The sequence below is a fragment of the Pleurodeles waltl genome, chromosome 9 (assembly GCF_031143425.1).
Source record: "Pleurodeles waltl isolate 20211129_DDA chromosome 9, aPleWal1.hap1.20221129, whole genome shotgun sequence".
NCBI classification, from domain to species: domain Eukaryota; kingdom Metazoa; phylum Chordata; class Amphibia; order Caudata; family Salamandridae; genus Pleurodeles; species Pleurodeles waltl.
In genome coordinates, this window is record NC_090448.1 from 521,655,580 (window position 1) to 521,669,334 (window position 13,755).

Here is a 13,755-nt window from a genome sequence, read left to right on the forward strand (position 1 = left end):
CCTGCAGTGTTCTCTCCAAAGGACTCAGGTCTCCTGTGTGGGCTTTGCCCTTGTGTTGTTACACTTTGGCCCACGGACACTTCGATTTTCTTTTGATGTGCAGGACTAATTGCCTCGGTTATCCATTGCACTGTATATAGAATTATTTTGATATTGATTTTTTGGCTAGTTGACCAATACTTTTCAGAGCCTATTTTGTACATAAATTTTTATTCACAATTTAATGATGTCTTTGCATTTTTTAGGGGGGTTTGGGTGGTGTCACTGTGACTTGTTGCTCTGCATTGGTGTGTACATAGTTTGAGGTGAGCGTTTTCCCGTTCGTAGTCTGTTTCCGCCGTGTTTTTATCGGCGGGGCTCCCGCCCCGGAAAAGGTGGCGGATTGGTGAGTTATGATACTGTGGGCGGTACATTGTCTGCCGCCTGTCTGTTGGCGGTGACCGCCGCGCTGTTTGTCTGTACCACCGTGGCGGGTGGAATTTTAATGTGGCGGGCTGTGTTGGCGGTTCCCGCCAGGGTCAGAATTCCATTTTTTGGACCGCCAGCCTGTTGGCGGGTTGGCCGCCGCTTTATCACCGACCGCCAGGGTTAGAATCACCCCCTAAGTCTTTTTTGGCCCTAAGACTTCAGGAAACAGGAGACAAGTTCAATCCAAGCCCTTGAGAGCACTTCTCAGCAGAGCCAGAGGGCAGCCAGGCAGCAGGGTAACAGCAAGGCAGCAGTCCTTTTCAGCAAAGCAGTCAGCTGAGTCCTTTGGGCAGCCAGGCAGCTTTTCTTGGTAGGTTGCAGTTTCTGGTCAGAGTTTCTTCCCCAGTTGTATCTTGTCCAGAAGTGTCTGTGTTGGTAGGGTCAGAGGCCCTGTTTGAATACTCAAATATGCCTTTGAAGTGGGGGTACTTCAAAGAGTGGCTTATAAGTGCACAAAGTCCCCTTTCAGTTCCATCCTGTCTGCCAGGGTCCCAGTAGGTGGTTTGGCAGTCCATTGTGTGAGGGCAGGCCACTGTCCTTTGACATGTAAGTGTCAGGCCCTCCACCCTCCTAACCCAAGAGGACCCATTCAGTATACAGATGTGTGCAGGTGTGACTGAGCATCCTGTGTTTGGGGTTTGTCTGAGTAAAATGCACAAGGGAGCTGTCAACTAATCCAGCCAGACGTGGATTGTAAGGCACAGAAGGATTTAAGTGCAGAGAATGCTCACTTTCTAAAAGTGGCATTTCTAAAATATAAATATTGACCCAACTTCACCAGTGAGGAGGATTTTTTATTACCATTCTGGCCATACTAAATATGACCTTGTTACTCCTTTCAAATCAGAATCTACCACTCAAACAGTAAATGAGGGTAGCCCTAATGTTAGCCTATGAAATGAGCAGGCATCACATCAGTATAAGACATATTTTGGAGTTTTACACTACCAGGACATATAAACTACACAGGTACATGTTCTGCATTTTCCCTACATAGCACCCTGCCCTATGGGTTACCTAGGGCCTACCTTAGGGGTGACTTATATGTAGAAAACAGGATTTTAAGACTTGGAAAGTACTTTTAAATGCCAAGTCGAAGTGGCAGTGAATCTGCACACACAGGCCTTGCAATGGCAGGCCTGAGACATGGTTAGGGGGCAACTTATGTGGGTGGCACAATCAGTGTTGCAGGCCCACTAGTAGCATTTAATCTACAGGCCCTGGGCACATGTAGTTCACTTTTACTAAGGACGTATAAGTAAATTAAATAAGCCAATTGGGTATGAGCCACTGTCACCATGTTTTAAGGGGGAGAGCATGTGAACGTTAGCACTGGTTAGCAGTGAAGTGTGTAGAGTCATAAAACCAGCAAAAACGGTGTCAAAAAGTGGAGGGGGGCAGGCAAAAAGTTGAGGGTGACCACCCTAAGGCTGTCAGGTTTAACAGATATCTTTCTCACCTCCTCGCCTCCCTTGCTCCAAGGTGTCTAAGATAATGGAATTGCCCCCCATTCCAAATCTGGTATTGGGGAGCCAATTCCATGCATCCTGGGGGCTCCACCATGGACCCCCTGTACTGCCAAACCAGCTCTCTGAGGATTGCACTGCAGCTAAAGCTGCTGCCACCCCTCAGACAGGGTTCTGCCGTCCTGGGGTCTGAGCAGCTCTGTCCCAGGAAGGCAGAACAAAGCATTTATTTTGGGAGGAGTGTGCTACACACTCTCTGGAAATGCTTTGAAGGGCAAAGATGTTGCCCTCCTGTCATAAGCCAGTCTACACCAGTTCAGGGACCCCCAGTCCCTCCTCTGACGTGAAACTGGACAATGGAAAGGGGAATGACCACTCCTCTGTCCATCATCACCCCTAGGGGTTGTGCCCAGAGCTACTCCAGTGTGTCCAAGGCATCAGCAATCTTGTTTTCCAAGGTGTGGGGACACTCTGGAGGCCACTGAGTGGCCAGTACCAGTTGGTGATGTCAGAGACACCTCCTGATAGGTGCATACCTGGTTAGGTAGCCAATCCCCTATTTAGGGCTATTTAGGGTCTCTCCTGTGGGTTCCTCTTCAGATTCTGCTTGCAAGTTTTCACCAGGAATCCCCTGCAACTACTGCTTCATCCTCCTAACTCGGATCAACTGCAGACTGCTCCAGGAACCGCTGTAACTACAACAAAGTGTCCAGAAGGGCTACTTCGAATCTGCAACTTCAGCTCCAGCCAGCATCTGCAAGAGTTTCGATGGTGTGCATGTTCTAGGGACTCCCTGTCTTCACCCTGCACCAGAATGACCAAAGAAAATGCCCGTGGAGTGATGGAGTCACTTTCCTCCTCCAGCAGGCACCTTCTAAGACGATGACCAGTTCTCTTGGACTCCTCGCCTGGTGACGAGCGTGCTCCTTGGAACACAGGTGGTGGACCCCTTCGACACAGACTGTCCTAAGGTCCTGCTGTCCAAATCTGGAGGAGGTAAGAGCTTGCCTTCCCTGTTTGCAACAGTACCCCTGTGCACCGCGTCATCTTCACCTTCTGAGGTCTCTCTGCACTATTTGCAAGAATCCTTCATTCACAGCCTGGCCCAGGTCCCCAGCACTCTATCCTGCGACGCTCAACTTGCTGAGTGGATCTCCGGTGGCGTGGGTCCTTCTTTTGTAGTGCTGCAGCAACCACCTTCTTTGTCCCGGTGTCCTGTGACCTCCGTAGGTGCTGCCTGGTCATCTATGGGTTCCCTCCAGTGTTGGGAGCCCGCTCCGCCTCCTCAGTCTGAGTTGAGGCCCCCAGGTCCATTCTGGTTTCAGGCAGCGCCATTTTGACACAGTCCGTGACATTGCATGAACCCAGGCTTGTTGGATGAATCCAGTGCTGCAACTCGCCTGCATCCAACATTCCCACGTGGGTCATCCTTTGCATCATGCAGGAACCGACAGCTATCTTCTTTGGTGCTCTTCTGCAGACTTCTTCCAACCAGAGAATCCTCTTTTGCACCATCTTCGAGGTTGGCAGGCCCTCATGTCCTTCCTGGAATCTTCTGTAGCTTTTGGACTTGGTCTCCTCTCTTTACAGGTCTTCAGGTCCAGGAATCCACCATTTGTTGCTTGAAGTCTTGCTTGGTTCTTGCAATAACTCTAATCTCGACTTGTAGTGTGTCCTAAGGAAACTTGCAGTACTTTACTCCTACTTTCCTGGGCTCTGGGGTTGGGTATTTTACTCACCTTAGTGGTTTTCTTACACTTCCAGTGATCCTCTACACACTACACTTGTCTGGGGGGAATTTGTGATTCGCATTCCACTTTCTTAGTGTATGGTTTGTGTTGCCCCTAGACCTATTTCTTCTATTTGCATTCTATGGTATTTTCTATTCTTTGCACTATCCCATGACTATTTACATACCTGATTTTGGTGTCTAGTGTATATATTGTGTATACTACTTATCTCCAGAAGAAGTATTGTCTCTAAAATATGTTTGGCCTTGGGTCACTAAAATAAAGTAACTTTATTTTTGGTAACACTGAGTATTGTCTTTTATTGTGTATAAGTACTGTGTAACTATAGTAGTATTGCAGGAGCTTTGCATGTCTCCTAATTCAGCCTAAGCTGCTCTGCTACAGCTACCTCTATCAGCCTGAGCTGCTAGAACACTACTACATTTCACTAATAAGGGATAACTGGACCTGGTATGTACCTAAGGTACCCACTACAAGCCAGGCAAGCCTCCCACGTAGGGGATACTGTGTAATGCAGGGCTGACTATTTTGACTTAACGTTTGACCCATATTTTGCAGAAGGAACCACTATCTGCTACTGTGCCTTTGGAGCTTGAGGTATTTGCATTTGCTACTGTGGCATCATTTGTATTTGCGGTTGCATTTGATTTTTGCTGTGGTATCTGAAAATTTGACACCTCCATCGGCTGTTGGGGAATTTGCATTTGATTATTCATATTCTGGACATTTAAATTAGGATTCAGAATTCTCATCCTCTCAACTTTGGAAAATGATTTTGTTCATTCATCTGCACAACACCTTCCTGTACCATCATTTTACACTCCTGTTTCCTGTGTCATCGATACCCGCAAGAGTGACAAGGTAACATAATCTTCATTGTCTGCACATTAGTATTCAGTTCACTACCTACACAATTTCCATTTCCAAAACCACCATGTCCCCTGCCTCTCGCTAGTCCCTGACTCTGAACCATTTGTATGTTTCCTTGTTGTTGTGGAATTCCCTGCATTCCTGATTGTGCTGCTCTAATCTGCGTCACCAGTGCCTTTTCATTCAGTCTCTTCTGCTTCATTTCAATCTCATCACTGCAGTATTTAGCAAACTGCAGTACTTCATCAACTGGTTTTGCTTGCCAGCAAATCAAATGACTCGTAAGCATGTTACCAACTTCAGGTCTAAACGATTCAACAAATCTGAACACAAAATGAACCAGTCTTTTGGGCTCAATGGTTTCTGTACCACTGTAATGTTTGAATGCCTGCAACAGCCTTTCATAATATACATGTACTGACTCCTTTGCTTCCTGAGCTGTTCTATCAATTCTCTGCCAATCAATGTTTTTAGGAGGAATTCTCATTTTCAGAAATTCAACCACTTCGTAATAGCTTTTCATGATTTCAGGAGATGGTGCACCTGTAACTGTATCTTGTGGACATTCACTTGTCAGACAATCAACACTCCTTTTGTACTCAATCCATAAATCAGCTGGAACCACTATTTCTAACAGAGTATTTAAATCCTCCCCCAGGCATATTGCAAGTTTCACAAACCTATCTATCTGCTGGTACTATTTCACTGGTTTCTCTCTCAATCTCGGGAAATCATTTGTGAATGATAAAATATCACTTCTACTCCAAGGGACATGGACATAATTCCCTCCAGGAATTTCTCGCATTGGCAATATCTTTACTGGACTATCAATCTTCTGTGTATCAGTAGAGTTCACATTTGGAGGCTCGTTTTCCTCCTGATCTCTTTTCTTTACCCATCTGCCTTCCCATTTATCTTATGCCCCCCATGTTTGAATACTTTAGACTAATTCTCTAATGTGAATTTTCATTCCAGGTGATCTCATGTTCTCCATGTCGCTAAATCAAATTCTAATCTGTAATTCCTATTTAGTGGTTTAGATTTCTCAATATCCACTTCATATTTTTCTGCAAGTTATGATAATTTCTGATGTGCCAATCCTGCTCTGTTTGTGATATATTTATACATGAAGTGTAACTCTTCTTCATTACATGAGTCAATTCTTTTTAATTCAAAGTGTTCCCTCAATCAGTTCATTTAATTCTAATTTTAATCTTGCTAGGTTCAGTGTTCTTTCCCCTTCAGCAACTGTTTTCATTGCTGATGCTCCACTCACATTCTCCAACCAATCTGTTAATAGCTGAGAGGTCAAGCCTTTTAAAGAAACATCATTATTCCCATTAGGCCCGTATTGTGGTGTATTACATGGCGGACCCATTACTCCCTCAGGTGTCATCACAATTGAATTTGAATTTGAATTTAGTTTTGGACTTGAATTCGGAGACTTAACATTTTGTGAAACCCTGGAATAAGTTAAATGTATAAGCGGACCTGTTTTGTCAAAAGTCTGATTCACCGGAGTCATAACTTTTGCAGTAGCATTGAGTCTCTCCATTTCTGCATTTAAATTAAAAAGATTCTGTAAATTATTCTCATTATTTCCCTGGGCATACAATGGAACAACCGGACCAATTGTAGGAGGGACTCTTAATACTTCTGCGCTTGATGAAACATTCTGATTTCTCGAGTAAATTACTCCAGAATTCTGACCCGTAAGTAGTGAGGAACTTGTTTGTGCCACTGTTTTTGGAGCATACCTTGGCATTGGATGGGATTGACTAACAACTTGCACAGTAGTCATTGAATTAGGTGTAGGCTCCACCTGAACCATTATTGTTTCTGGTAAATCTGTGGTGCCACCAGAACTGTAATACTCAGTTCATAACTCACAATAGGAACTGTAGAATGAACTACAGGTAGCCCAGCCTGAATCACAGGTGTCTGAGTTACAGTAATAGTAGGAACATTAGTTTCAACCTGCACCTGGCTCTGTGTTACCTCAACTGGAGATGGTTCCCTTGGGCTAATACTAATACCTGAACTTGCTTCTTGTTCTGCATATGGTGGAGGACGACTTCTCAATAATTGTGATATAAATTCAGCAACATCTGAGTCACTATCATAAGTCAGCGATCGCTTAGCTTCATCTGACTTTGACTCAATTTCTTCAAGATCTTCATTCTTTTTCTTTGTCTTTGGTCTAACACTGTCTTTCTGTTGTGTGATTGCAGGATACATTGCAATACACTGTAAAGTTTCTGTTCTCCAAATGTCTGATTATTGTCCCATTTTGCTTCTAGCAATGTCTTCTCAACTTTCCACATTCGTCTCTCAAATTTTGAATTTCTCTTTTTGTCTGGCTACTAACTCCCAAATAGCTAACTCTTCAAATTGTGGTGGTCTCTTGGGGGGCTTTAATTTATAAAGTACTCTTCTCAAATCTACAATTCTCATATTAAAACTTCCATGAGTAGAAAACGCTAAGCTCACTTTTTTCTCTGTAATTTTGCACCATTGCTTTAACCAAATGCATGCTGATGGACCTTTCTCCTCAATTACAATGTATGCGGGTGTACCTTCTGGCGGGGCAATTTCTTCTAATCTGACAGGAATGAAAGCATCTCTTCTTATCACAATCTTTAACTCTCTGAAAAGTTTCATTTTCACCTTTAATTGACTTAAAACTACAAATTAAACTCAAAACAGGAAGTAATTAAATCCCCAAATCCTTTTTGCTTGTTACTTTCGACCAATAATTGTTCATGGTTGTCCACCAACCCGTTCGTGGCTCCTTTTCACCAACCGACCAATCCCAGCGCAGAACCAATGACATCACACTCACACACAGCTGCTGACAGAATCTCGCTGACTTGTTTTTCCAAACTCGATTCACATGAAACTATAATATTACGAGCACTAAAGTCTGGTTACAAACCGGTAATCTTCATTACTCCTCGTCCTGTAGTCCTCGTCCAATTCATTACTTATGGAGAGAGAGGTCTCTCCACAACAGAAAAAGAACACAAGGAATGCTCTATCCCAACCCCGCCCCCACCGGGGAGTATATAACCATGTACCTACCCAGCATTCCTCCTGAACTACCAAGCCCCCTACTCGAAGGCTGGCCGTCCAGGAGGGAGGGTGGGGCTTAATGAGTGGGACGAGGACTCCAGGACCAGGAGTAATGAAGATTACAAGTAAGTAACCAGAAATTACCCCCAGGTCCCACTGTCCTCGTCCCCTTCATTACATATGGAGAATACCCAAGCCGAAAGAACGGCCTGAGAGAGAAAAACACCAAATGACAATCAAAGAACCACATAGACAAACAACCAAAGTACATGCCAAAAGTGATTAATTGAAAACAGCAATTTCAGGAGTAAACTGCCTGAAGCACTCCCAACCAAAATTAAGCTCATCCCCCACCACATTCTGAAGACGATAGTGGGAACCAAAAGTATTAGCAACAACCCAAGTTGCTGCCCTACAAATCTCAGAGATGGAGACCCCCTTCAATTCCGCCCAAGAAGCAACCATACCTCTGGTAGAGCGAGCCTGTGCACCTCCTGGAGGGGGAACACCGGCCAGAGAATAAGCTAGCTCAATAACGAGCTTTAGCCACCGCCAAAGGATAAAAAAAGGGAGTCAAATTTGCGAACAGACCTAGTCCGCTCTAGATAGACGAAAAGAGACCTACGAACATCCAGCAAAGACCAATCCAAAACCCCTTCGTAGGAGCCACCGCATGCAAGGTAGGGAGCACAATCTCCTGAGAATGATGAAACTGAGAGGCCACCTTGGGAAGAAAGGAAGAATCCAGACACAACACAACCCCATCCTCGGAAAAAGTTAAAAAAAAGTTCTGTTAGAAATGGGGTGTTTGGTTGGCAGTCAGGTTACCCTTTGTCCAAGCAAGGACCCTCCCTCTAGTCATGGTAAATCAAACACAATCCAGATTATCCTGTGCCCACCCTCTGGTAGCTTGGCACTGAGCAGTCAGGCTTAACTTAGAAGGCAATGTGTATAGTATTTGTGCAATAAATCATGCAATAACACAGGATAACACAACAAAAATACACCACACAGTGTTTTGAAAAATATATTATATTTATCTTGTTAAATGTGGGTTAAAACGATCAAGATTTGATAAGTACACGTTGAAATATCACCTTAGAGAATGATAAAAAAGTCTTTAGTCTTTAAAAAGCAACAAGTGTCTCTTGCAAGCACAAAGTACCTGGTTTACGTTCAAATTCTCCGCAAGGTATCGCAGAGGAGGCGATGCGGTGAAAACAGGGAGGTGTGCGTCGGTTTCTCTGGGCGCACACAGATGATGCATCGATCATTTTCCATGCAGGGAAGGCTTTGCGTATTTCCGGTGCACTGACTTGGTTCCTCTTTGGGTTACGGGGTATTTGGACGCCCCGGGGACGATGTGGAGAAATCCTGGGCGTGCAGCACAAAGTCACAGGAGCTGCATCAATCCAGTGGTTGATGCAGGTAAATTTCTGTCGCACGGCAGGCGCTGCGTTGATTCTTCTTGCAGGAAGTCGGGCTGCATCGTTCCGGCTCAGCTATGCGTCAATCCAGTGGGTCATGCGTCGAAGTTCCGGTCGCAACACTGGCACTGCTTCGATCTCCTCTCGGGGAGACGGGCTGCGTAGTTCCAGTTCGGCGTGCAGTGATTTTCTCACCGCAATGCAGGGTGTGCGTCGTTTCAGGCAGGCCAGGCGTCGAATTTTCACTGCACAAGGAGTTCTGTGCAGGATGAAGTCTTTTTGGTTCTGAGACTTCCAAGGAACAGGAGGCAAGCTCCATCCAAGCCTTTGGAGAGCACTTCTCAGCAGAGCCAGAGGGCAGCAAGGCAGTAGGGCCACAGCAGGGCAGCAGTCCTTTGCAGAAAAGCAGTCAGATGAGTCCTTTGGGCAGCCAGGCAGTTCCTCTTGGCAGGTTGAAGGGTCTGGTTTAGAGTTTCTTCACCAGTGGTATCTTGTCCAGAAGTGTCTGAGTTGGTAGGGTCAGGGACCCTGCTTAAATACCCAAATGTGCCTTTGAAGTGGGGGAGACTTCAAAGAGTGGCTTAGAAGTGCACAAGGTCCCCTTTCAGTTCCACCCTGTCTGCCAGGGTCCCAGTAGGGTGTTTGGCAGTCCATTGTGAGAGGGCAGGCCACTGTCCTTTGACATGTAAGTGTCAGGCCTTTAACCCTCCCAGCACAGGAAGACCCATTCATGATGCAAATGAGTGCAGGTGTGACTGAGCATCCTGTGTTTTGGGTTGTCTGAGTGAAATGCACAAGGGAGCTGTCAACTAACCCAGCCAGGCGTGGATTGTAAGGCACAGAAGGATTTAACTGCAGAGAAATGCTCACTTTCTAAAAGTGCCATTTCTTAAACGGTAACATTAAATCCAACTTCACCAGTCAGCAGGATTATGTATTACTATTCTGGCCATACTAAATATGACCTTTTTACTCCTTTCAGATCAGAATCTACCACTCAAACAGTATATGAGGGTAGCCCCAATGTTAGCCTATGAAAGGAGCAGGCCTCACGGCAATGTAAAATGAATTTAGGAGTTTTACACTACCAGGAAATGTAAACGACACAGGTATGTGTCCTGCCTTTTATCCACACAGCACCCTGCCGTGTGGGTTACCTAGGGCCTACATTAGGGGTGACTTATAAGTAGGAAAAGGGGAGTTTAAGGCTTAGCAAGTACTTTTGAATGCCAAGTCAAGCTGGCAGAGAAACCGCACACACAGGCCTTGCAATGGCAGGCCTGAGGCATGGTTGAGGGGCTACTTATGTGGGTGGCACAAATCAGTGCTGCAGGCCCACTAGTAGCATTTAATCTACAGGCCCTGACCACATGTAGTACACTTTACTGGGGACTTACAAGTAGATTAAATAAGCCAATTAGGTATGAACCATGTTTTCAGGGAGAGAGCATATGCACTTTAGCACTGGTTAGCAGTGGTAAAGTGCACAGAGTTCTAAAAATAGGGCAGGTTTAGGGTCCAAGGGACCAATGACGTTGATGCAGACCCTTTCAAAGCCAGGCCCATTAGGAAGGCCCGATAACACTGGGGGACCACCAGCACAAGTGCTGCCCCAGCGGCCGGTACCTTAGGTTGAGTGTAGAGGAGATCATTCTCTCAATGTATGTGGTGATCGCCAGAGGCTTCACCTGCTACTTGGACTGAGGCCTGTTGCCTCAGACCATCAAGAGTGGGCACTCCTTCTGCGCTTTGGAGAATTCCTCCCTAGTTAGCCCACCTTCCACTTGCCAGCCAGAAAGCTCAGGCAGGTTACCCCGGTCGGCAATATCCTCCCCAGTTCACTCAGGGGCCTCCTCTTCTGGGACCCCGTCAACCACCACGGGAATATCTGGAGCTGGTTTCCCACACCTCTTGCCCTTCCTCTGTGCAGCTGTCTGGCGCAATTGTTCCATGCTCCAGGCGCCCTTGACTCCCTTCCCAGGCAACCATGGACTGGGCTGTCATGCAGACCCATTCAGGCAAACCTAACATCTCCAGGTGGGATCTGAGCTCTACCTCCTTCCAGGCAGTGTGTTCTACTTACAAGTAGATTAAATAACCGCCATGGTCAGAATACATGAAAAAAGACCGGCAGCCTGTTGGCGGTCTTACCGCCGCTTCACCGCCGACCGCCAGGGTCCGAATGACCCCCCAAGTCCTCCAAATCTGCTCGGTTACCCCACGGGGCACAAAAAGCCTTAATAACACCCCATTGAGCTCACACAGTATGAGAATGAGGGGGATAGGTAGCAAAACATACAAGAGCCTGGTTGGCCAAGAGATGGTCAATGCATCCACCCCCATTCCCGTGGCTGAGGACCCCGAGAGCAGAAAAGAGGAACCGGCGCAGTGAGCCGGGCAGCAAAGAGGTCGAGGTAAGGTACACCAAACCTCTCACACACCATAAGAAATGCCTCCTGAGAAAGAGAAATCTCCTGCAAAGGGGGAAAACACCTGCTGAGGGAGACTGCCACTCCATTGTCCACTACGGCACATGTACTGCACCCAGCAACTGAAGGTAGAGCTTGCCCCAGTGAAACAACATCTGCGCCACCAGATTGAGAGACTTGGACTGAATCCCACTCTGTTTGTTGAGGTAAGCCACCGTGACCATGTTGTCGGATCGAACCACCAAGTTGTGACCAGTGAGAAAATGATGAAACCCTATGCAAGCCTGGAACACGGCCATGAGCTCCCTCCAATTGGAGGACCGCCTCCCCTCCTGAGGAGACCATCGGGCCTGAAGAGAGCTGTTGCCCAGGGTTGCCCCTGCCCCAAAGCACTGGCATCTGTTGTTAATACCAAGGAACCCCTTTGGACAGATTGGAGTCTAATATCCACCATCGCAGGTCCTGGTGAACCCCCATCGAGACAGGCACCTCCTGGTTGTACTGGTGCAACTGAGGATCCCAACAGGAGAGCAGATCAATCCACAAAGGATGTAGATGAAATCGAGCCCAGGGAACAATAAACACTGCTGCAGCCATGAAACCCAAAAACGAAGCCACTGCAGAACTGGAGCAGACAACAGAGGCAGGAACTCCAGAGCCAGAGACCATAAGACATGGATCCTGGCTACTGGCAGAAAAACCCAGTTGAGATCCGTGCGAAAGCATGCCCCAATAAATGTCAGATCCTGAGATGGATTCAAGTGGCATTTGTCCCAGTTCAGCAGAAACCCATGTCTTTGCTGAGTGGAACAAACCAACTGAAGATCCTGCACAAGCCGGGCTGAGGAGAGAGCATGAAGTAACCAGTCGTCAAGAGAAGGGTACAAGTGGACCCCTTGGAGATGGAAAGATGCTACCAGGTGAGCAACCACTTTCGTGAACACCCTTGGAGCAGATCGAAGGCCAAATGGAAGGACTCTGAACTGATAGTGACACCCTTGGATGCAGAACCGGAGAAATTGTTGAGACGACCAATGCACCAGCACAAGGTAGCGGGCATCCTGAAGATCCAGGGTGCAAAGAAAATTATCCTGAAGCACCAACTGAATGATCCTCTGTAAAGTCTCCATTTTGAAGGGGTCATGGCTGCCAAAGTTGTTCAGAGTCTTCAAATCCAAAACCAGCCGGAAGCCCAATGTATGTTTTGGAACCAAAAATATTATGGAATAGAAACCTTGACCATGTTCCAGCTGTGGTACTGTCACCACTGCCTTTTTCTGAGCAAGGAACAGATGCCCAACATCAGTGCATACCGTCTGCCAAGGTCTGACAGCCATGGAGTGGGACATACCCCTGACTGAAGAGGAACTGTCCTGAATTTGATTGGATAACCATGCCAAACAATGTCAAGAACCCACACATCTGAGCTGGTGAGAGTCCATGCCGGGAGAAAATGCTGCAAACGGTCCCAACCTCGAGATCTAGGACAGTCATATAGTCAGGAACAAGACTTAGGAGGAGGGGGGGAGACTTGTGTTTCTTGTCCCTGCCTCTGCCCAGTGGAAAACAGCCTTGTGATCTTACAAACTGTCTCCTGGAGGGAGAATGAACCGGAGGTTTTTTGCAAAACCAACAGCGATCTCCCACAGTGGAACAAAAAGAAGGGGAATGTTTCTTTTGCTTAAAAAGCTTATGCAATTTCTCCGCCAATTCAGCACCAAACAACACATTGCCCTGAAAAGGAAGTCGTAATGCTAAACTCTTTGTGCTGCATCCGTTTTCCAGTCCCTGAGAACCAGATTCATGCAAGCAGACTCTACTTGTCGCTCAATAATGGATATCAAACCTGAGCAGTCCGAAGACCCATCCAGAGCACTATTCAATGCCTTGAGATCTAACAGTAAAGACTGAGCAATGTAAGTCCTGTAAGTTCCAGCCCTCAAAGCCAAATGAGTCACAGAATACGCCTTCTTCAGCCAAGGAAGTGCGTCCTACTAAACTTGCGACAAAAGAGTCAATGGGCACAGAATCAGGCAACACCTGGGCCATTTCCTCCAAAGGGTAAAACTTGGTCATAAAACGGGGCAGAAGTATTTTGTCAGTGTCCCTCCACTCACACTTAATTACTTCCTGAATACAATGATGAAAAAGCACATCAAAAGGAACAGTGCTGTGGAACTGTCACAAAAGAGAGCCAGAAGAAGTGTCAGGAACTTCATCCTCTGGAAATTCCATGTTCACCTTAACATGCTTGACCAGAGGAGGCAACAAA